The 25756-nt window shown below is 36.4% G+C and overlaps 1 long non-coding RNA gene across 16 annotated transcripts in view; it reads right to left on the bottom strand.

Moving 5' to 3' along the window:
- LOC105068683 (uncharacterized) overlaps positions 1-25756 on the bottom strand; it is a 194464-nt gene that overhangs the window by 146796 nt on the left and 21912 nt on the right. For 7 of the 16 annotated variants that reach the window (XR_012511678.1, XR_012511674.1, XR_012511677.1 and 4 more), the window contains exon 2: positions 348-384. The exons of 3 other annotated variants lie outside the window; for them this stretch is intronic. This is a non-coding gene — a long non-coding RNA (uncharacterized LOC105068683). Of the gene's footprint in view, positions 1-347; positions 385-25513; positions 25570-25756 lie in introns of all 16 variants that reach the window. 6 more of the 16 variants (XR_012511688.1, XR_012511685.1, XR_012511689.1 and 3 more) reach the window with 2 other exon arrangements.

Genomic DNA, 25756 nt, shown 5'->3' with positions numbered 1-25756 from the left:
GAAGAGGAACTCTATGGCTTCCTGGGGAAGGAGAGCATCCTGAGATGATGGAACATATGGAAGTGGGAATGGAGCTTGAATAAATTTAGTATGTCTGAGGAACAAAAGAAAATGAGCCTATGTAGAGCAGAGGGTGTTTTTCTGAGGGTAGAGAGGGAGGAAAATAAGAATGTCAGATAAAGGTACAGGTTTCAGTTATACAAAATGTGTTTTCATTCGAAGTTTTTTCATTTAAAAGCTATGTCATGTTTGGAATAGATGCCGTTTTCAGCAGAATCTGTTTGTAATCTTAGTGACATGTAGAAGCAATATAATGCTTCTCTGTAATGATATACAGAAAATTTTACCTTCTTCATAGCTAGTTTGTCTTCTTGTGCAAGCATTCTGAAAAGGAGATTGGAGAGAGAAATGAGATCTTCAAAAGACATCCTTATTCAACAATATATGCTTGTAGTCAGTTTTTTGTTTGTTTTTTGTTGTTGTTGTTGTTGTTTGATGGGTTGGTTTGGCTTGGTGTCTGTTAGTTATCTTAGTCAAAAAAAAAAAAGAGAGGTAATAAAGCTCCAATGGAATGTCAGTAAGATGTCTTATAAGAAAATTTAAATACATTAAAGTAGTATAGGATAGATCAAGATACAAAGAATCCCATCAAAATATAAAAGAAAGAGGTTAACTTCAACTTTGGTAGGGGTACAAGACTGCTCCTTTTTCAAATCAAAAGGAAGAATTTAACAAGGGTATAACTTTAGACCAGGAATAACAGGGTATGAAACCAGAGCCACCCAAAGTGTGTGGACTTGGAGGCCCCTATTATCATAGAGACTATAACACCATCTGTTGCTAGGGAAGAAACACCTACACATCTGCAAAAGCAGATCCCATGTCCCAGCCTCAATGCCTGGCCTGAAATAGTCACAATAGCATGTAAATGAATCCACCCCCAACCCAAACCTCTTCTATGAATATCACCAGTAACCTCCTAGTGCTTGATCTCCTTTCTTTATCCTGTTGGGGCTCCGAGGCATCAGATTCTATTAGTTATTCCTCTTTTTGTCATTCTTTCCTTCCTGGGCACCCACTGTACTACTGTGATCAACTTCCTCTCTCCCCATCTACTCAACTCTTCACCTTTGAGGCTGAATATCAAACCTCATTTCTTCTAAAGACTTTCAGAACATTCCATGCCATACTAGTTTTTCCTTTTTCTGAAGTATTACCTCTCCTAAATTTTATATCCTATTATGTTAGTACATAGCTATTTATTTTCTCATTCTGTTTGTGGCAGAATTTTTAAACATAAAAACAGTTAATAGGTCATAAGCATCTTATCACTACGTTTCCTTAGCTGTACAATTCAATCATATCTTAGAGTGACCTTTTCTTGATGTTGCCTTATTCATTGTTTCTAGTAGAATGAAAACGTTATCTCCATAATTTAAATTTTTTAAATGAATTTTTAAATGCATTCCTACTCAGTCAGAATTAATTCCTACTTTATTTCCTTAGTGAAGCCTTCCCTGATACCATTTCCCCTAAATCATTCATTACTTCCTTCTCTATGTTCCCAGCATAAACATTTCTCCAAACATGAACCACACTGCACCGTCCTTACATGCCCACTGGACTGTGGGCTATTTGATGCAAAAAGTCTCTCTTCTTTTTCATCCCTGTCTAATGGACTTCTAGCACTCTCCCTGGCACAATGATGGCATGGTCAATTTGATGGACTAGTTTTAAACGTCTACGGAAAAGTATATCACAAACTTGAACTAGAAAAGGATTTTAATTTGCATTTTAGCAGTAATTTTCTTTTTAAAATTTTTTTTCAAAATAAGTTTCTACTATATAGCACAGGGAACTATATTCAATATCTTGTAGTAATCTATAATGAAAAAGAATATGAAAATGAGTATATGTATGTATGTGGATGACTAAAACATTATGCTGTACCTCAGAAATTGATACATTGTAAACTGACTATACTTCAATAAAAAATAAATTTTAAAAATATATATAAAAATTTTTCTCAAATTATGTATTTCCAGAATTCAACTGAGTTATTAGTCATATATTTGTTTGAAAATTGTTGTTTACACTTTTTCAAAACTGTTCAAACTGAATCCCTTTCACTTCTGCCTTTTCCATTACTTTTGGTCTGTTAGCTTTTATTACCTAATTAACAGCCTTCTTTGCAAATTTTTTAAAAAACCAGCTTTTAAAAACTATCTGGGCCTAGTTCCCATGCCTAGCAATTCTGATTTAATTATTTGAAATGGGTCTAGCAGCAATATATTTTTCAAATACATTTATCCTTTTTTCAAACTCCCTATATTCATTCCTATGTGCCCTCAAGATTGAGGGCCACTACTTTAGAGTGAATATGTATGCCAACTGCTTAACCCAGAAGGCTGAAACTTTGTTTTTATTAGTACTACATACTATTTACCCATAGAATTTTATAAGACTTGTCATCAATGATAGATAAGAATTTCCCACAGTGAGACTTTCTAAGACTGCATCTAAAATAAATTATTGAAAACTCTGCACAATCATAAAAATTATAGAACAAAAAGGGACCTAATGGAACAGAATAGAGAGCAGAGGAAAAAAAATGCATGTGTATTTGGTCAATTAAATTATGACAAAGGAACCAAGAATAAGTAATGGGGAAAGGGTAGTCTCTTTCATAATCAATGGTAGGAAAACCAGACAGTCACATACAAATGAATGAAACTGGACCCCTCTCTTACACCATACACACAAATCAACTCAAAATGGATTAAAGACTTGAAAGTAAGGCCTTGACCATAAGAATTTTAGAAGAAAGCATAAGAGGGTAAGCTCCTTGACAGTGGTTTAGGCAATAATTTTTTTAGATTTGACACCAAAAGCAAAGGCAAAAATAAATAAATAAATAAGCAAAAATAAGCAAGCAAGACTACCCCAAATTAAGAAATCTAAGAAGCTTAAAAAATGACCATCAGTAAAATTTAAAGGAGGCAAACTATGGAATGGAAGAAAATATTGGCAAAACACATATCCAATAAGGAGTTAATATCCAAAATACACAAGGAACTTATACAATTCGATAAAGAGCAGAAAAACAAATAATTCAATTTAAAAATGGGCAAAGGATATGAACAGTTTTTCAAAAACATACAAATAGCAAACAGGTACATGAAAAGGTGTTCCACACCACTAATTAGAGAAATGCAAATCAAAACCACAATGAGAGATCACTTTACCCCTGTTGAGATGGCTATTACCAAAAAAGAGAACAGATAACAAGTGTTGGCAAGCATGTGGAGAAAAGGGAGCCCCCATGCACTGTTGGTGGGAATGTAAACTGGTACAGTCAGTATGGAAGATAATATTGAGATTCCTCAAGAAATTAAAATATAATTACTATATGATCTAGCAATTCCACTTCTGGGTTTATATCCAAAGGAAATGAAATCATTATCTTGAAGAGATACCTGCACTCACACGTTCACTGTAGCATTATTCACAATAGCCAAGATATGGAAACAACCGAAGTGTCAGTCAATACGAATGGGTAAAAAAGATATGGTACATATATACAATGGAATGTTAGCCTTAAAAAAGGAAATCCTGCTATTTGGGACAACATGAATAAACCTGGAGGGCATTATGCTAAGTGAAATAAGCCAAAAAGAGAAAGACAAATACTGTATGGTATCACTTATATGATACGTGGAATCTTAAAAAAAAAAAAAAGTCAAACTCATAACAACAGAATAGACTGGTAGTTGCCAGGGAAGAAATAGGGAGAGGCTGGTAAAAGTTACAAACTTTTACTTATGAGATGAGTAAGAATGACAATCTAATGTATAACATGGTGACCACAGTTGATAACACTGTCTTATATGATTGAAATTTGGTAAAGAAGTAGAACTTAAACGTTCTCACCAAAACAAACAACAGAAAAGGTAAAAAATATATGAGATGATGGATGTGTTAACTCAGTGGAGGGAATCTTCTCACAAGGTACACACATATCAAATCATCACATTGTACACTTTAAATATCTTACAATTTTATTTGTCAATTATACCTCAATAAAACTGAAAAGAAAAGAAAGGTATCTAATTGATCATAAATGCCAACCCTTTCAATTTATAGATAAGAGATTCCAGTTCTAGAAGTTTAAGAGATCTGTCCAAAGTTAAACAGCTGAAAAGTGACAGCATTAGACATTAAACCTGGTTTTCTGGTTACCTATCCAATATACACAGAAAGTTATAATGACTCAGAAAGACCTACATTTGTCCTGATAAAAGCCAAGAAACAAAGGAATCTAAAACATAATTTTGAGGGGAATCAGACCAAGAATTTAAAATCAACACATACTTAAGAGGATAAAAGAACATATTAGTAACACAAAAGAGTTAAAAACTCATAAAAAGAAAGAACTATGTGGAAACATTTAAAAATATAGTTGAAATAAAGAGTACAATAGATAGTATAAGGTGGTCACAATATCAGTTTTTAAAAATATATCAAATTTTGGAACTCTCCCAAAAGTCGAGGAAAAAAATAAATAGAAAATATGAAGAAAAGTTAAGAGAATAAAAGTAGAAATGCTAAAACTGAATAACAAGAGACTCAAAAGAAGAAAACAGTAAAAACAAACAAAAAAAAGGAAATATTTGAAGAAATATGGAGATAAATTTCCCAGAATTCAAGAAAGATAACAGATCTCAAATGGAAGGTTCATAAAGTACCAGCAAAGTAAGACTTGATGCCAATACTTATTATAGGGCATTTCAAAGCAAAAAATTTAAAATGTTTCTAGGATAAAAGAGTATGTCACAATAGAAAAAGGAGCTTATTGTCCTTAGACTTCTCAGGTCCTTTATAGGATGCAACTAGTCAACGAAGTAATTTTAAAAATTGAAGGAAAAGAACTCTGAACCTAGAATTTTGTACATAGCAAAACTGTCATTCAAATATGAGGGTGTAATAAAAATATTTTTAGGCAGAGTCTCAGAAGGTGTGCCACACAGAAATCCACATTAAATACTACCAGCAAAAATACAAGAAAGAAAAAGAGAGAGAGAGGAAGGAAGGAAAGAAGGCAGGCAGGATTTTAATTCAGGATGTACGAGAAGGACATGAAAAGTAAGGGTAATTACATATCTTCTCAGAGTTTCTTTTTGTCTAGAAATTAAGGTTTAAAATTTTAAAGAAGAAAAAATGCATCTATTACCCACAACTAATACTCTCAGCTATATTACTATGATGAAGGTGGAGAGAGAGAGACCAAAAAAGACATGAGTAAATTAAAGTACTTGTCTCATTAAGATTAACAATACAGATACTAATAAGATAAAGAACTTGTTTAGGGTAAATAAACATTAGTACCAGTGCAAAGGGCAACAGGCATAACAGGGGCAACCAGAGTGAGGACAAAATAGAATATATAATTTTAAGCCAAAAGAAATAAATTTGATATGTGTAATAGAAAACAAGAAAAGGAGGGGAAAAAAATAAGTCACTGGAAAAATATGAAATGATATCAAGCAATAAATCTTAGGAGAATGGTAATACAAAAATCACAAATGGGATAAATAAATCAATTCAGAAACAGAGACTCAAAATTGATTTTTAAAAATACCCAACAAAATATTGTCTAGTAGAGCACACCTAAAACAAAAAGCTTTCAAAAGTTTTAAAATAAAGATTAGACTAGGTAAATATGAAACTAAAGGAATCTGGGCTAACAAATTTAGCCAAAATGACAAATAAAATTTAGGCCAAAAGTTTAGATAGGTAGATAAATAGATAGATAGACAGACAGACAGAGATATATGTATGTACATATATGCATAAGTATACAGTTATTATACATTATGCATATAAATATGCATGCACATATATACATATATATGTAGTGAGCAAAGAACATAATATACTGGCAAAAAGAAGCAACAGAAAAAGACATATAATAAAAGTAACTCTACCTAACAAGACATCCTCAGATCTAGGTGGTGATGAGAACTGAGCAGAAGCACTTGAATTGGGGATCTAGTTTGAAGGTAGAGCTGATAGGACTTGCTGATGGACTAGATTTGGGGGATGAGGGGGGAAAAAAGAATCACAAATTCATTGAGATGGAAAAGAAGAGGGAAGAGCCAGTTACCAAGGGTGGTGGAGGCTAGAAATTAAGTGCTTACTTTTGGACTTAAATTTGGGATGCTCATTTGATATCCAATTTGAGACCACAAGCAGGTAGTTGGATATACAAGTCTTGTAGCTCATGGAGAGGGCAGGCATGTAGATAGAACTCTGGGAGTCATCAACATATAGACTGCATTTAAAGTAATGCGTTTAGATTAGATTGTCTAAATAGAGCAAAAATAGAGAAGAAAGTGGGCTAGGGGCTGAACTCTGAGTACCCTACTGTAAATGGATCAAGCAGAGAATGCTGTGCAAGCAAGGAAAAGCCAGGGCGGTGTGTTCTAACAGCCACATACTAAGTTTTAAGAAGAGAGCAATTAGCTGAGTCATATATTGCTGAGAATGTGAGTAACTTAAGGGGAGGAAATTCACCATTGGATTTGGTGTTAGTAGATACCTCAATAAAAGTTCTGATGAAGTGGTGGTGAAATGAGTATCTTATGAGCTGGGTCAGTATGAGGCTTATCATCTCTAGGTAGATAAATCAAATTCCGTTTTGGGACCAGTAAGGCTGAATATGCTGATCTACTGAGACACTGCCACCTGGTGACACTCCACTGAGAGAAAAAGTTGCCAATCCTTATTTATTCTTATGTCACCTTCTGCTAATTTAATTAAAATATAAACACAAGTTTTAATATGATACTTTCAATGCCCTGTGAGGCTTTATGCTTACAGTAATCTAATGGTTAATTCCTCTATTGGTTGAAAAATCTGCTTAAAACCAGTTAATACTATTTTTTAAATAAATAAAAAATCTTAAATGATTTTTCATAAAGGATTCATTTGGGGAGGAAAAAAAAGTAGCTCAATTCACAGGACAATTGTGAAGAATTTCTAGGCTTGTAATAGTATCAAAAAAATAGAAGATTTAAGAGCAGAGGAGGTTTACTCCCCAGGAATTGGCTTATCCAGAATTGAAAATCTACAGATAGATATGGGATCACAAAGAATCACACATCTTACTTACTGAGTGATTCATTAAGTGGGGTGAGAAACAAGAATGCTTATTATAATCCAATAAAGGCCCTTCCTCTCCCTAGTAGCCTTCAGCCACAATAGGGGGGAAAAGAGAAAAGTGCATAATAAAAAATATCTAACCAATAGCCATAATTTTTTATCCTCTTCCATGAGCTCCTGTAGCCCCACCCCTCACCACCTACTCCTCAAACATAGACATACAGACTCTTTCCTTTTCTCATTGTTTTTTTCTGACCTGGAAAAAAGACTAAGAAAGTCTCCCAGCATCACCAGTGAGGGAGGAAAGATGGACCAAACTCAGTAATAACACCAACAAATCTAAATCAACTTTGCCTATATGAAGGCTTCCAGTACCTATTCCTCCTCCACTGCACTGAAATAGATGGTGGTTTTCTCAATAGATTCATTAAGTATCTCAGAAACGACCAGTATTTCAAAGTGAAAGTTGGGTAAGAAAAGCAAGAAAAGAGAAATGATTCTGAAAACTAATGGAACAACTGGAAAATAAAACACTGGGTAAATTAATCAAGGTTTGAGATCTTATCTCTGCATTCTTCCTACTGTCTTAGAACGTATCTTCATGACCTATATACTTAATTACAGTAAGATCCTGTGTGTGTGTGAATGTGTATTAGTATTTCACTTTTTGTCTTTGTCTCTCTACATAAATCGCCAAATTAATCTTAGCAATATCCTGCTTTGCTCATACCAATCCCTTGTGGAAAATTTATAATTCTCTTTAACCCAACATAAAAAAGTATGACAGTCTATGGCCATCATATGCACAAACAGTCCAGTGTTCCAGCAACCTTTCCCTCTTTCCATGCTTTTTATAAACTAGCTCTGTATCCTACCATTCAAATTAATTTCTTATCATGCCAAACAGACGATCACATCTATAAGACCTCTCCCTTCCCACCTCTGAGATAGGAAGAAAGGGAGCAGGTCACAGCCATTCAAGAAACGACACAGCATTTAACATGAAGGTGGCAGAAAATTCAACTCTCAACAGGCCCTGAGGCCCAAGACGGCAGGAGATTTGGCTCCCAGTAGACCTTGAGCGTCATTATATGCTCATTGTAATACATTAACATGGTAAATGGCACTCCCTCAGGTGCCATGGAAGTTCCAAGCCTAACCATAATAGGTCAAAAAGTGGGCGGTGGTCCAGTTCCTGAGAATCTCAGCCCCTTTCCCAAAAATAGTTGGAATAATCCTCCCACTTGTTAGCCCATGAAGCTACCAAGCCCATAAAAACTAGCAACACTGTGCCTTTCATCCTTTTGCTCCCTCGCCTTCCAAGTTGGCCCACACTCTGTCTATGGAGTATGTATCTCTCTAAATAAATCTACCTTTACTCAAATGTGGCTCACTCTTGAATTCTTTCCTGTGCAAATCCAAGGACCCACACTTGGCAGGATGCACCCCAGGGACTCAGCTGAGACCTGGGACACGGCCATTCTCTCACCCTACATTTTTTTTCCTGTATCACCTTCACACTTTTACTGCTGACTTTTTATAACCTAGCTGTATTTCAAGAATATGAATAAACTTGGCAACAGATCTTTATTTAGCATTTTCTGTACACTAAAGATACAGTGGGTTCAGAATGAGAGAGATATATCTTACTGAAATGCCAAGGCTTGTCCCTTGAAAACAGCAGATTTTCTAAAATGGAGACAGCGACTTGGAGAGCTAACTAATCAATTAGGGAAAGTCCATGCTGACAAGAACACACTCATATTTTTCAAAGCAAGTCAGCTATAGTTACTTTGAGCAGCACTGGAGAAGATCCTACCCAATTAAAAATGAGACCTTAAATCAGGAATCCTAGGATGAGAGGGCACCTTGGTAGAGTGAAAAGAACTGGCAATCAAATTCTCTGGCTTTGTCCTTATTTTACAATCGACTGTATTACCTCAGGCAGTCTCTTAAACCCTCTGAGTCTTTTTACTCAGTTATATAAAATAGAAAAAAATACTGATCTGATTGACTCAAAGGTGTTTGTTAACTTTGAATTTCTATGACTAGGAGGTAGTTCCGGCACTCCAACAGTTGATAAAGCAACTGGAGTAATTTATAACATCATCATAATTCACATATGGCAAGCTCTCACATCCCGTATTCGTATATTTAACAAAGATGTTACGTGTCTACCATATGTGAGGTTAGATCCAGAGAATGCAAAGTAAGACCCTGCTCTTGAGAAGATCATAGTTTAAGTTACATAAACCAAACAAATAGTTCAAAATATGCCATACATGTTATACTAGGGTGCTATACTAGTTGCTATAATAACACAAAGGGAAAGCAACTAACTCTTGGGGAAAGGTGAGGATGGTCAGAGAGTCCTTTGAAGGATATCATGTTTGAGATGAGCCTGGAGTCCTCCTGAGTGATCAGAATTCTCCATCCAGAGAGAGAACTTCTATTTATGGCCCATCAGGGCTGGTTATACAGCAGTTATAGATGCCTGGATATCCAAGGGACCTATGAATCATTAAAAAAAAAAACAAAAAACAGCTTACCCTTTAAAATAAAGCTGAACAAAAGGTAAGGCCTTTTGTTCAGCTTTATTTTTAAGAAAAACAAGTCTTTGCTTGCTTTTTATTAATTTATGTGTTCTGAAACCAAGTTATCCTACAAATGAAGTTAGAAAAATTCATTCACAGGAAGGTATGGTTCATCTTGACATTTCATTCGCTTTTATAACTTCTGTTTGCAGCTGAGTAGCTCAATTGAATCATATGTTATAAGCTTTGCACAATGATAAAACACTTAAAACTCAAGAGCAAAACTATAACAGAGTGCTCAGAATTTTACAATTTTAAGAGATGTTTATAATTTCATCAGTTTTTGAAGTTTAGATTTCCAATGCTCATCACAATGCCTGGTACATATTAGGTATCCCATAAATAGTTGTCAAATTTACACTGAATAAGTGGTTAAAGAAGTAGATGAAGGAAAAGATGACTATAAGAGACATGGCCTGGGGAGAGAGTCAAAAATAGCTAACACTATTTTTAAATATAGAGATTAAATTTGACCACAAAATATTTAATGTTTCACTCCTCAAAAAGTAGGTTTTATTTCCCAACCCCTTGAACGAGGGCTGGCTTGTGATTTGCTCTGACCAACAGAATGTGGTAAAGTAGAGCTAGGAACTTCCAAGTATCAGACTCAAACTTTAGAACTCTGTTCTCATCTTCTTGAATGTCTGCAGTGACTATTTAAAAAAACCCAGGCTATCCTGCAAGAGAGAACCTGTAAATAACACCCTTCCCCTCCAGCCAACAACCCAGATTAACAGCCAGACATACTCCCAGTGGAGCAGCCAGATTACAGCAGCCACACCAATGACCCCAAGAAAGCTCAGCACAAGAACCACCCAGCTGTACCAAGTCAAATTGCAGAATCATGAGTAAGTAAATAGGTTGTTGTTTTAAGCTTCTAAGTTTGGGGGTGCTTTTTTATGCAGAAATAAATAATTGATACAGAAATGCGTAACTAGAAGTGGAGTACTGACTTAACAAAACATAAACATACATCATTGTATTTGGGATCACGTGGTGAATAGGTTGAGTAGAGGCTAGAAAAGGAGGAAGGATGGCTGGAAGAACGATGAACCAAATGTTAGTGGGGCCTGAGAGGCAGTGATGATTCTTACTGGAATCTGGAAAAATATAGAAACTCATGGTGTATAATGTGGGAATAATTGATAAAACTCTTACCTGAAGTAACTTAGAAGCTAGATAATGTACCTAGAAGATATGTGGCTCCAGCTAATGTATTAGGCAGACTATTGAAAGTGGCCATTGCCTTCTTTGAGCTATGTATAAGGTACAAGAAGAGAGAGATTATAAACAAGGAATTGATCGGTTTGCAAACAGAATATACAGGATATACAGAGAGCCCTGGAATTGCTAGGCTGGACTTATTATTCCCATCCCAAGCTTCCCCAGCAAATAAATAAATAAATAAACACAAACAAATAAATAAATAAAGTAAGAAATGGCCTTAGAGCAAAGACTGACTCAGGGTGTGGCTGTATGACCCTTTCCTAAGACCTCAGAAAGATTTAAAATAGTACCCAGTAGAATGTCTCAATTAGATAAATGGCTACTAAGAATCTTAAGGGTGTTTTCCTACAGTATACAGCGATGCTCCAGCCATAAAGAAGTCTGCTTCAAATTATGGATGTAACTTGCATTAAAAGGGACTGCAGTCATTCAAATTGGAAAAGGCCTCCAACTTTCTACAGTGGTGGACACTGTGTTGTGCCATCCAGATTCCCCTTCAGGAATGAAGAATTTAAATTTATCATCCAATTTTTAGTTACTTGGGCAGATGGCCAGCCCTAGGCTATAACCCCCTTTGGGAATTATCATACCTAAAGAAAGCCACCTTGGCCAAAGTCATATCTCTGTCCTAAGAATCCTATATCCAATAAATGACAAGTGTGTGTATATTTAGGCCTAGCCCTTTCTCCCCAGCTCATTCCATCTTCATAACTCCCCAAATGGTCAGTTGAGGCCTCCATTCAGACTTCATTACAGCAGCTCAGCATTTCCTTCTGCCCCATCCTGCTTCCCTCCATCCCCATTCATCCACAGACATAAATCCCACAAGCATTCCTAATAAACCTCCCCCACACTAATTCCATTTAGGACTCTACTTCCCGGGAACCCAACCTGCAAAACTTGGTACCAGGGTTGGAGAAAGAGAAAGTAGAGGTATATAAATGGACATGTAAGAGTGGGTATGAAGTATAAAATCTTTGTTTTACATGTTAATGCCCACCAGAAAGCAACCCCCACAGAAGAGTCACTAAACAATGAGGTAATCAAAATGATTCAATCACTTAATATCAACTGTTCCCTATAATCCGCCATCCCAGTGCTGGTGCAATGGGCACATAAACTGAGTACCTTTGGTGTCAGGGAAAGGGGCCTTGCATGAGTGCAGTAACTTAAGCCCCTACTTGCCAAGGAAGCCCAACCTGCTAACACCAAAGACCAGTGCTGAGTCCTCTATACAGCACCATTCCTTGAAAAGACCACCCAGCCACCTGGTGGCAAGTAGACTGCACTGGACCGCTTTCACCCAGGCAAGAGCAGAAATTCATTTTAATGAAAATAAAGACAAATTCTGGGTATTGGCTTGCCTTTCCTGCCTACAGTACCTTAGCCTGCACCTCTCTTAGAGGGTTTATCCACCAGCCTGGGATCACATATAACTTCCTATCAGACTAAAGGACTCACTTTACAGCAAAGAAGGTATGTATTTATACTTAGGTAAGGACTGTGGAATTCACTGGTCATATCACATACCACACCATCCTGAAACTGCTGACCTCGTAAAGCAATGGGACAGCCTGTTGAAGTCACAGCTGAAGCATGTTTAAATGCGGTAATTTCTGAATATGGTGCACCATCTTCCAGGATGCACTATATACTTGGAATCAATAATATTTATATGGTTCCAGGTCCCCAATAGGATGACTGCTTTTGTCTGGGAGCCAAGGGGCTCCTGCTTCCAATCACTCACAGTACACATTAGGGAATGTACTTCCCATATCTTCAATTCTAGGCTCAATGGATTCTGAGCTCCTGTTTCCCAATAGGATACTGTTTATACTAGAATCTTCAGCAAGAGTTCCACTGAACTACAGAATGTGGTCATCTGGGTATTTCAGGCAATTTGTACTCAAGGATCAGCAGGCAAGACGTCGCCATCTTGCAAGGATAACTGTCAAGGGTAGGCAGAACTACTGTTATATACTAGGAGTAAGGAATGTTATGTTTGACACCTGTTCATCCATTTGGGATGTTGTGGTGCTCTTTGCCTGGTTTTGAAGGTAAACAGACAAGGGAAACAACTCTATTAATCAAGGGCTCAAACCCCTCAAGGATGAGCCATGCCACCACGTAAGCCAATAAGACCACAAGTTCTAGCTGAGAGTGAGGGCAATATAAAATGGGTATTAAACATGGTAGAGGATGAGGTTCAATTGCAAGACCATCTGCAACAGGCAGGGGGGTTGTAGTTTCTCCCAATAATCTTCCCCTTTGAAACCTAGAGGAGCTACTTCCAAACCTTTTAGGAAGAAATCTGAGCAGCATAAGAAATGGACTGTGTTGGGTTCTGTGATACGCTGCTCAGATTCCCCTTCAGGAATGAAAAAAAGATTATCCCAGCCTCTGAGTGTGCTACTGACAGGCAATCCTCAGTTGGCAACTTCCTTCTAAGATTGCTTCAGTCAAAGAGAAACGTCTCAACCATTGTCATACCCTCGCCTTGGGTGGCCTACATAGAATACAGTGGTGTCAAGGTCCACGTCTCTTACCTTAACTTGGCGTAGCTTTGAGGAGTCATCCTACCTTTAAAAGACTCTGTAGGGAGAGGGGAGTCTTCTGTTAAGACTGCATCACAGCTTGAATCCTCCCCTTGCCCAATCCTACTCTCATCTTCCCTTCAAAAACTGTTGATCCTAAGAATACTACCCAAAAAATCTCCTGCAAACTAATCTCCATTAAGGAGAGAGTTTCCCAGGAAAGTCAACCTAATGGCAGACAGGATACAATCTGAGACTACTACTGGGCTGCAAACACCACTCATTTATTATGGACAGTATTCCATTTCAACAAACTAATATCCTTCAATACAATTCAGGCACAAACCACCTGGAGTTAGCGTAGACCCTACAAGTTAAGGGTTCAGTCCTTCACTAGACTGCTCTGACTTCAGATGCCAGCTGCAAGTTCAGGTGGTCTCCAGGACACCCACACTTCTGATCAACTGGCTGAAAATCCAAGGGTTCTCATGACCTCCTCAGGCTCTATAACTCACTAGCATGACTCATAAAATTCAGGAAAGCGTATACTCACAATTATAGTTTTATAAGAAAAGATACAACTCTGACTCCTCCCAAACTTGTAAAACAGAGTCAAAACCACTCATCAGTCATCATTTTATATTCTAAAATGTCGTTGTGCTTCCTAATATTATGTTACATTGTTTCCCTTTCAGTTCCAGAGAATAATTTGACGCAAGTATAGACATTTTAGAAATTAATTTCAACTTTCATAATAAAATCTAAAGATCATGTTTCCATTTGTTTATTTTATTCACACACTCTCAGACTAAATAAATTGTCCTTCCTACTTTCACAACAGACAAGATCATATCTTTTTGAAACATTAAAATCATTTCATGTCAGGGTCTACATCTGTCGTTCAAAGTTACTGATACCAACAGAAATAAGTATAAAAACTTCTACAACTTTCCTGATATGTGTTTTTAAATATTCTTGACAAGGTCATCTATGATACTTCCTACAAGAAACAACTTTCACAGTCATTTATTCCTTCAATGGCATTTTCAATTATTCATTTAACATGCGCTTATGGCACATATCTGATACATATTAGGTGTTTGATGGGCATTGTGAATGAAGAGATCTTGAATTTTCTCTAGTTTGGAAACTGCTACAATTGTGAGTTCTAAGAGCCCCGCCATGATTTCTTGCATTTAAAGGAATAAAGGTTTAGTATTACAAACTACTTAGAACTTATTCATTCAAACTATTAAATTTCAAACCAATGCTTTTTCCCCCTTCACTACCTAAATTATGTCCGCTGAACATTATTTTATAATAACAATTTTCATCTAACATGCTGAGCTTCTTTTGGTATCAGTTAGGATTATGTTTACCACTAAATAACTAAAAATTTGACTAAAAGTCATTTAAACCATGAGAATTTATTTATATCATGCAACAAGAAGTCTAAGGGTTGGCGGTTGAAAGGCTGAATGATGTTATCAAGCAAACAGACTCCTTCCATCTCCTGTGCCAGCACCCTTGGCAGGGAGTTTTCCTGTTCGTGTGTGCAAAATGGCACTGCACCTGCAGGCACCTGCTAGGAACCATCTCATCCAGAAAGATGGGGGAAAAGAAACACTTATTTCATTTACCTCATCTACATTACATGGCTCGACCTAGCTTCAAGGGAGTCTAAGGAACATGAATCCTTAAGATTTCTACTACTCTAGTGGAAGAAAAGAAAGGGAGGGGATTATAAAAGAATTTGGTACAGCCAATCTATAACATCTGCCACACCCTTCTGAAGCAGTTATTTTCAGTATATTCCATTCCTCTCATTCCAAATCAGAATCACTTTAGGGTGTCATATTTCTCAGGTTAGTTGAAGTGAGAGATATGTATTATTCCAGAGAGAGATAAAGAGAAATCAAATTTTCTTTTTTTTTTTCTTCCTGCTTTTGAAATATAGTTTGAATACCCAATTCTTAATGTTGGAAGTTCAGAGAATTGAACTCATCTCTCTGGGTTCTAAATTGTAAAGTATTCTTACAAAGAACTTGTAACCATAGAGTCCATTTTACTCAATCTAGACAAACACCCAATCAGTTTAAAATTCACGTCTTTCTATTAACAGTCAGATTTGAGAGCATGGATTGAACTTTAGACCTAAGTGGTCTGCTAACAGACCTAACTCTGGATCCTGCTAACACTCTAACTCGGATCCTTAAAACCCACTCAGGAGAGAGGCAGAATCGTAGTGCAGACTCTAAAGCCACTTGCCAGGCAGAGGTGACACGACTCTAGGGGGCTCAGGTCACATACACCATTTTACAGCATGTAACATACAAGACAGAGGCAAAGGCCTTGCGGAGAGAGTGACAAGCTCTTCTTTACAGAGAGGAAAGCACTGCCCAATCTTTTTCAATTCTATCACATAGTCAGGAATACAAGGAAAATCAAGAGAATAAGAGCCTGAGGTACCCTATTCTCCCATCCACCAAGCCATTCCAACTAGAAAAGCCTCACTCCAACACAAGATTAATTTCCATTCACCTTTCACATTGTAAACTTATAGGACTTACTGCTTTTCCTTCATATATATCACAGTTAGTAATTATGTGTTTTTGTATTTGTTTCAAATCTGTTTTCCCTATTGACCCATCAGATTAATCAGAATTATCAGATTAATCAGATTATCTCCTTCAACTAACAAGGTGGAGAGAGGGATAAAAGCTTCCCTGACAACCCATCTCCCTAGGGCAGGAGTCAGCAAACTGTGGCCTTTGGGTCAAAGCCACCCAGACTTCTGTTTTTGTAAAGTTGTACTGGAAACAGCCATGTCCGGTTCTTTACTCATTACCTAAGGCTGCGTTCATGCTACAATGGAAGAGTCCAGTAGTTGTGACAAAGACCACATGGATCACAAAACTGAAAATATTTACTAGCTAGGCCTTTACAGAAAAAAGTTTGCCAATCTCTGCTCTAAAGCAATTGACTTGGCAAGAATTTTTGACCATATTCACAATAAAAAATATTTTTATTACAATGCAACCCACTTGATATAATCATGTGTGTGTGCAGATATACAGATATACATGAAATCTGAAACAGATGTTTCATAAGACAGCACTTTCCCCTTATCATATGTGATGTACTCATATTTTCTCTTCATTCATGTCATTTTTTAAAGCTGGTCACAACCCACTAAACTGACTTCACAACCCACTAATGATGAAACAAACTGCACCATCTCTGAATGGTTTCTCCCTACACTTAGATACATAGGAAACATGGAAAAGATGATAGCAGTTATTGTTTATTACTCTTTAACTCTCTATTAAATATATATTTCTTCAGTAAAGGGAAAAAACAGATTTGCCTATGCTCAGTGTTCATTTATGCAACCAATATTTTAACAAATATTTATAAAATACATATATTCTGAGTTTTTGCTAGGTTCCATGAGTACAAAAGTGAGCAAAACAGACATGGAGCTTAGACTTCAATAGGGAAAACAGGTTTGAAACAAATACTCACAAAAATATATAATTACAGACTACAATATGAAGGAGACACACTAAGTTCCGTAAGGTAACAATGTGAAAGGTGAATTGAAATTAATCCAGTTTTGGAGGGAGTGAAGCTTTTCCAGTTAGAATGGCTTTACTAGGGAAGTGAAAGTAAAATGATAACTTTAAGAATGAGACGTTAACTAGGCAAACAGAATGGGAGAAGGGGACAGCAGTACCCAAACCAATCTTAATAATGACGTCAGCTAAGAGCTAACATTATACAACATCTATTATATTTCTCTAAGCACTTTACACATATCAACTCATAATTCAGGTAGAAAGAGGCAGATATGAAACCAGGCTCTAAACCCCAAGCAATACTATAACCAAAATACTTAATGAGATAAAATAAGATGCTATTGAGTGTAGTTGGAAGAGAAACACATGTACTCCAACGACACTTGTATTTAAATCTCTATATGTCTGAGTAATCTTGGCAATTACTTAACTTCTCTGAGCTTCAGTTGCTTTATTATACAGTTAAATGTTACGAAGATTAAATTAGATAGTATATTATACTATTGCCTGACATATGGTAAACATACAAATATTAACCTTTTCTTTCTAAATCCCACCCACTCTCCAAACTCAGAGCTCCTTGAAGGTATGTGGCTAAATCTAAGTTCATTATTCACTCAACATACAAATTGCAGGGGAAGAATGGTATGTATTAGAAAAAAAAAACACAAAAGAGGCATTCCATCAAAATTCAAAGAGAAAATTATTTTCCACTTATAATGCTACATCCAACCTCCATCCAAGAAGGAGGAAGACATGGAAAGCAGCACCCAGATGAAGGTGTAGGCAGAGAGGGTTCCCAGCATGATGCTGAAGAGGAGTCTCAGCAGGCCCACAGGGCAGTCCGTCCCAGGTGGGGACCAGCAAGGGTCTGAGAGGGCTGTCATCAGGGAAAACGTAAATCTGACAAGTTATCAATGTATTTGACCATGTCAAGAAGAATTTCAAAGTTCTATGGGAAATTTGGGGGCTAAACTTAGTAAAAGCAGCACAGTGGGGATAAAGCAGATTTTTAAAAAATTAAAGCAATTGTTAGTTCCATGAAAGACAAATATTGTACAAGAAAGGAGATATAAACATGGCTTAGCTATGAACAATATTTACACGTTTATAATTAGGTACACAATTATTGTTCATTTTCACAAAAGTCATGACATATGTGTCTGAGGAGGAGAGAGAGAGAGGGAGAGTGTGGCTGGGTATGCAGTGGGTGGGAGAGAGGGACATATGAAAGCTTTATCGTCATCTTCCATAGTAGGAAGTCAACCAAAGGAAAGTCTAAAATTTAAAAATTATTATCTCATCATTAATTTTTTTGTTTTAAAGTGTTTTGAAATAAATATAAATTTAAAAATTAAAATTAAAAATCAAGAAAGAGTAGTATACAGAAACATGATGGAAATAAAATAACAAGACATAAGCTAAAAAAAGAATTGAAAGCAGTACAGAGGATATTGGGGGTGGGGAGGGTGGAGGAGAGAATGGCTGCTTTTGTTGTAAGCTTGGAGTGGTATCTGTGCTTTGGTATGCAAGAAATAAAAATTTAAATTTAAAATAAAATTTAAATTAAATAAGCACTTCGGCAGACTCTCAGGAAAGGTTTTTTAAAATCATTTAACTATCCCTGGGAATCTCTTAGAATACTAGACAACGTCCTGGACCTCATAAAATAGATAATAAAAGCTTAACTGACTTCATACGAACATTTTATTTGGGCTCACTTGAATTCTATCTATAGTAACACTATGAGATATAAGCATCCCGTTTTACAAATGAGAAAACTAGGCAAGATAACCGACTCAGCAGCACACTGCCAGTGCCAAGAAGTTGCGTGTGTAGCTCCCACAAAGCATCAAAGACATTCAATTTCTCTTGAGTATCAAACACACACACAATTCTAGGAGTCAAATAATTTTTTCAAGTGTCTATTGTAAATTTCTTTTACAGAAATATAATCATGTTCAAAGTGAAATTGGAAGTTGTTCACTAAACCATCTCTTAGCATATTTCTACTTTTGTTATTTATTCCACTAGCTTATTTTCCTTTATTACTGTTCTATTACTTATTGTCAGTAATAAAATGTATTACAAATTCACAATATGTGAAAAGTTATCAAGAGCAAAAGAATACATGAGCTATAAAACGCTACAAAATCATAAACATTTATTTATGGGAATGGCAGACAACAAACAGGAATTGCATACTGATGATCTGTGTGAACACATATGTCCCAGAGTCAGATTCTATTTTTGATAAACTAGTCATTTAAGTGTGAAATTATAGAGAATGCCTATGATCCATTAGCACTCACAAATTTAATTGGGAAAATGTCTTTAATAATGCGAACAATCTATGGTAAAAAATGTGGCTGAGGGTTAAGACTCCATTCAGCACCTAAATAACTCTAAGTAAATCAAACATTCACTTTGTCCTTTCACAATCTTTAACTTAAAAATTCTTAAAAGGTGCTTATTTTGATAAATACAATGACACTTGCCTCAAAATCTATTCCTAGTTAGATCACCTAACTAAAAAATGATTCAAAAAGTTATTATAACTATTTTGGTGAGTTTTATCTTACTTCCCATATTCCATGTTCTATAGTAGGTTGGAGCAATGGAAACAAATGAAAAAAGCAATTTCAACTGAAAGGAAGTATGAACTCCATCAATATATTCCTTGTTCCATCAAAAAAAAAAAACCCATATGCATATCTACCCAACCGTGAACCCTCTCCTTTTGTATGACAGGTGTTCCTCACTCTTGGCCAAGTTGAAGATCTCCTAAAGTGCTTAGAACCCAATACTAATCATCAAGTATTTTCCTTTGCCATCTCTCCCCAGTTACATCCCGAAATCTCTCCCCTAAGACACTTTATCTCACCAAGTAAACACCCCTAAATCTCTCCTAAAAATAATTCTGCAACTCTGATATCCCTTTTCCCAACTCTTTCGTTCTCCTTTATAGCCAAGCTCCCAGGAAGAGAAGTCTCCTGCACTCTTGACTGCATCCTGCTTCAAGACTACACTACCCAGCTGAACTGCACTCTCCAAGTAATAAATGAGTTCCTAACTGCCACATCCAGTAGATACATTCTGGCCCCTGCTTCTGTGAGCAAGAATATCACAGTGGTTTAAGAACATCAACTTTGCAGTCACTTGCAGGGTTCACAATCTTGACTCTGCCACTTACTTTAGTTATTTCATCTCTCTGTTTTCTTATCCATAAAGCATGGTTAATAAAAACACCTATATCACAGATATAACTTGAAGAGCTAATACATATAAAACACTTACAGCATTGCTTGGTATATGGTTAAATGTCATACAAGTGTTAACTATTTATCATCATTATTTTATTGGGCCTCTTTTTATGGCATTTAATATTATTAATACTATCCTTAAAATCCTTCCATTTCCTTGGCTTTTGGGATATTATTGTCTTAAAGTTCCTTTCTCTGTCATCTTTTCAAGTTCCTCTTCCATTATCTGACTCTTAAGTATTGATTTGCCCCAGAGTCAGTCTGGGTTCTCTTCTTTCTCAATTTGACACACTGTTCTTGAGAAATTTTATTCACTCCCTTAGTCCCAAGTACCAACAGTACTCTTATAATTAGCAATTCTCTGTGCTTGTACTCCCTCTCTCTTTCTTTCTCTCTCTCCCCTCCATCTGTCATTTCATCCAACGAATATTCACTGACAGCCATGCCAGACATCATGCCAAGCATTCTGACCCAGATTCCTGCCAGAGCTCCAGATTCACATAGCCTATTTGACCTCTCTTGATGTGACTCAAAGGCACCTCAAATCAAGATGTCCAGAACTAAACTTATTACTCCCTAATCTTCCAAACGTGCTCTTCATTCTGTATTCCCTGACCCAGAGACAAGCATTATCATTCACCGGAGTGCCCAACCCAGAGTCCAAAGACTTACACCTGAGCTCTCCATCATTATCCTCCCTGCTTCTAATCAGTTGCTAAATTCTACTTCTCAAATATTTCTGTCTGTTGTATGGTGGTTGTGTGCGTAGACTATGGAGCCAAATCGCAGCTATACCACTCTCTGACCGCATAACATCTATGTGATGTTTAGCCTCTCTAGACCTCATTCTTCTCTGCAAAATGGGAATGGAACCCACTTCATAGGGACATGGTGAATATTAAATGCAACAATCCATGTACAATACCTAGCACTGTGCCTAGCACATAGAAAGCATTCAATAAAGATTATTTTATTAACATCACCCCTATTGATATTATATTTGTTTAAATCTCTATCCTTTCTTGGCTAGTCCTAACTGGTCAGTAATAGCATCCTACCTGGTCTCCTTATGTCTTATTTTGTGCCTCATCAGCCCATTCTTTATACCACTACCCAAAAATCTGATCTAAAACACAGTAGCATAAAATAGAAATGCAGTGAACTATGAAGCAAACAGTTCATAGTATCTGAGTTAATGACATAAGGAGAGGGAAAGTCTCCCCAAATTGAATCTACCTGAAAATTAATATCAGGTCAATGGTAAAGACAGAGACTTGTAGTCAACACACAAATCACATTTCCAAAATATTGGCAAACTTCCTCCACAGCAAATACTATTCATACCCATTAAGCTTGGCCAACTCAAAGTAAGTAGTTAAGGTCATTTATTATAAGACTCTTGTTTCTGATTCTTTGTTGATTGTCCAAAACATAAGGGAGATGAATGTTTACAACTATCTTCAATACCAAAGGAAGTCCACTGAGAAGAATGGTTAGGTAATACTGAATTTTTTATAAACATTTTTAAAACTCTGAATTGTCAACAACCTATAGAACTTAATCAACCTTTCTACCATACCCTGAAAAAAAAATTGCACGAAGCAGCAGTTTCTCTATTATTTATTCAACCACATTTTTAGCCAAACACACATACAAAAATTAATATTGTTCACTCTTTAAACAAACAAAGCAATTCTATTCTCTTATCACCTCAAAAGAATCAGAGGAAAGAAATATTCAGAACACCTCATTTTTTTATAGCTGAGTCAGATCTGCTTTTAAAAGATTCTGCAGCAAACCAAATCTTAGGAAGTAACTAATCTCTTCATTACTGCTTTCTTTGGAAGTAATTTCATCTGTCATATAATCCTGACTTAAGCTATGTTATTAAAAAGTTATAATAGAGATTGGAAGATTAGTTCCTTCACAGATGAAACCACAAAATCAATGAAGCAGCATTATCTATACAGAGACAAAAGGAAATGTACAACTTTTACTGATATTATTCCCCCAAAAAAGTTAAAAGGCTGAGTTTCCGTATCATCACACAAGTCTTCGTCACAAATTTATGTCATTGTGTGCATGCATCTGGAGACTTGAGAAGGAAATCTGTTCAGAGAATTTTTTAAATGGCTGAAGACTAGAGACAATTCTAAAAAGAAAGGTGTTTTTCAGAATTCTGTCTCCATCCAAAATAGAAAATATTATTTCAAAAAAATATTTCTTAGTAAATAATGCATCAGACTCTTAAATATTCTGAAAAAATTCTATACCTTCCTTAGCTCTGTCTAGAATTTTAAATGTGCACAGATCTAATGAAGTGTATGTTTACTTTTTGTTATAGTCAGGATTTTAGCACATATGAAAAAAAGCTGATATTTAACTCAAAAAATTTTAACAATGAATTTGACTAATGACATATTTAACCTTTAGCCTAATGACAGCAGTTCCCATAGGTGGCAATAGGAGAAAACCAGCAAGCATAATGTGATGAAAAAAATACACATGAATTCATTCCTGTTTCCTATATAGAATTTGATGAGATTAACAATTTCCTGCAAAGCCAATGAGAACTGCTGATGAAACTTTCTGAAAGATTGCATGAATCACCTTGAACATTTCAATTCTGGCCTGCAGCTATTATATTCTTGAGAAAATGTTTAGCAATAATCAACATTTTCATCTTACGGAGAAAAGAAACCTTGACAGAAACAGTAGTTTATCATTCATTTGATGTATCAAGTCTCTTTCAAAGGTATGCCCAATCTTTGGAGATAAATTTGATGACATGTTCTCAGGAAGAGCCTCTCATTCAGTCCAATTTTCAAACCAAAGATGACTGTGCTGTCAATATACTGCCGTTATGTTTGACAGATGGCTATGGTAACACATTACTCCATTTCATTAAACAGGCCCTATTCACCAAGGCATCTCTTTTCTTTGTATCATTCACCAGCACTTATTCCTTAGCATAAACTTTGCTTTCCTTCACATTCTGTGTGCTGTGTGCTTGAGAACAAACATCCACTCTTCAACACGATCATTATTGCCCCTACATTACAATATCCTACAAGGGCAGGAAATTACAATGGGTTTGAAATAAGGTAAATCTTGGTTAGTTTCCCAAGATCACTTAATACATATAAGACCTTGGGAAAATTACTCATCCTGAATCTGTTTCATTATCTGTAAAATAGGAAGAATAATACTTCATTTGCAAATTGTTGTAAAAATTAAACGTGGTATATATGAAAGTACCCCTCCCCCGGAAACGATAAATACAAAGGCTTACATTAAAGCAGTAAGTCCTCATTCTCTCTCTTTCTGCACAGCAAGCTAATGCTTTGCATTATTATTTCAAAAATGGTAACAAGGCCTCCGTGAACTGTTGAATCTCACTCCCTGCTGTCCATAGTTATTACTGATCCTTTTCCCACCTCTATTGCTTTCATTCCCTCCCAGGTAACCCTATGGGAACTAGAGTCAGCTCCAGAATTTCTATACAGAAGGAACTTGGAGCAACAATCTGGTAAGAAAGCGACATTAGAAAAACTGTCTTACAGCTGACTGCACAGCGAGGACACTGTTTTAGTTGCAGTAAATAGAGGGCTTTTTGCATTGATGCTGTGCTTGCTGCAAGCACCCTGTTTTCATACATGCTGTATATTTTGGGAGTTTTCAGAAGGCCAGTGGACACACAGAAATTCCCTCAAAAATCCTGTTTCCTATCACGTCCAGCCATCATTTAGCCCATCGTCAAACATTATGCTCCATGACAATTTTCAGAATTGCATTCTTAGATCACATTAGTAACTACACCTGGAATACCCTTCCTTTCTCATAACCTGTTTATTCCTCCATGTCTATCCTAAGAAATGTTAGAAGTTACAAACTGCTCACTCGTCATTACCTAATTTTGACCAAAATTTCAGTTTCCTGAGTCAAGAAAACTGCAACATATTGGCTAGTATAGTGCTGAAGCCAGTGTTGAACACAAGCCAGCTTGAACACACACCTGTGTTCAAGCAGGTGCGTGACCTTTGGCAAGTTTCTTATCCTCACCATGGCTCAGCTTCCTCATCTATAAAATAAGGAAAACAGTAGGACTCTACTTTACAGAATTTTTGCAAGGACTAAATGAGTTAATAACTGTAAAGTCTGTCATGAAATAAGTGATATAGAAAGGTTAGCGATTGTTATTATTGCCAAGTTAAAATGGTACCACCTTATATACACAGCATTCATACAGGCACTTATCTAAAGTCAACTGCCTCAGAATCAGTTCCTCTAGATAACTGGTAATTAAGCCCCACTGAGTGGTACCCAAAATTCATTTCTATTCCATTTTGATCTATAGCAACATGTTATTTTAAAGTTCATTCTACATATATTTATTGAGTACTTACTTTGTGCCAGACACTGTGCCAGGAGCTGAGAATAAAATGGTGAATAAAAACAGACAGTGCCCCTCCCCTGGTGATGCTTATGTACAATGGGGGAGAACACTACCCATCCAGTAATCCTAAAACAAATGGAAAACATTAACTATGAAAAGTGCTGCAAGGTGAGGTACATGATGCCATAAGAAGACCAATTTGCCAAAAATCAATTTGCAGAAAGCCAATTTGCCAAAAGCCAATTTTCCAAATGATTGATTCGCTGAATTCCCTAACAGACAATTAACTGAAAGCTAGTTCACCAAAAACCAATTTCTAGAAAATCAATTTGATGAAAAGCAGTCTGCCAAATCATAATTTCATCAAGTGACCAATTTACTGAATTACTGAGGATTTTTTTGAAGACTTCATTTCACAGAAATTTTAATTCAGTCCTTTCGTGACAGCTCTTTAACCCCAAATTTGACAGTCTGTCTGGGCTGCATGTCAATCTCATGTTTTCACATTTCAGATGCCAAGTCCTTCTTGTAAGCCCAAAAATCTAGTACTCCAATGTAAGCAAATGGTAGGCTTCTCCTTAAATGCAGTTTACTTTCTGTAGACTTAAGCCCCTTCCAGAAAGATTGCTGCAGAGAACCATCCAAGACCAGTAAGATGAACTGGTCTTCTGAAAGTTGGCTTTTGCCAAATTTGCTTTTAGCAAACTGGTCATTCACGGAACCAACTCTATCTAAGTCAACTGTTTTTCAGTGAAATTACCTGAAGTCCATGCTTTGGAATGGGGAACTTGGCCTTGTCAAACAGGTGAGAGGTGGCTTTATGGAGAAAAAAAAATAACTAAACTAAGGTCAGTAGGATAAATTTAAAAAAAAAAAAAAAAGCAACAGGGAAAAGCATATGTAAAAACTATTTGGAAGGAGGAAGAACTGAAATTAGAAGAGTTTGCAAAATGGCCAGTGTGGCTGAACTACAGAGAACATGGGGGAGCACAGTGTGAACTGA

Source organism: Camelus bactrianus, chromosome 2 (genome assembly GCF_048773025.1).
Source record: "Camelus bactrianus isolate YW-2024 breed Bactrian camel chromosome 2, ASM4877302v1, whole genome shotgun sequence".
NCBI lineage: Eukaryota > Metazoa > Chordata > Mammalia > Artiodactyla > Camelidae > Camelus > Camelus bactrianus.
Note: the sequence above shows the minus strand (reverse complement) of the source record. Positions and strands in the feature narration are given on the sequence as shown.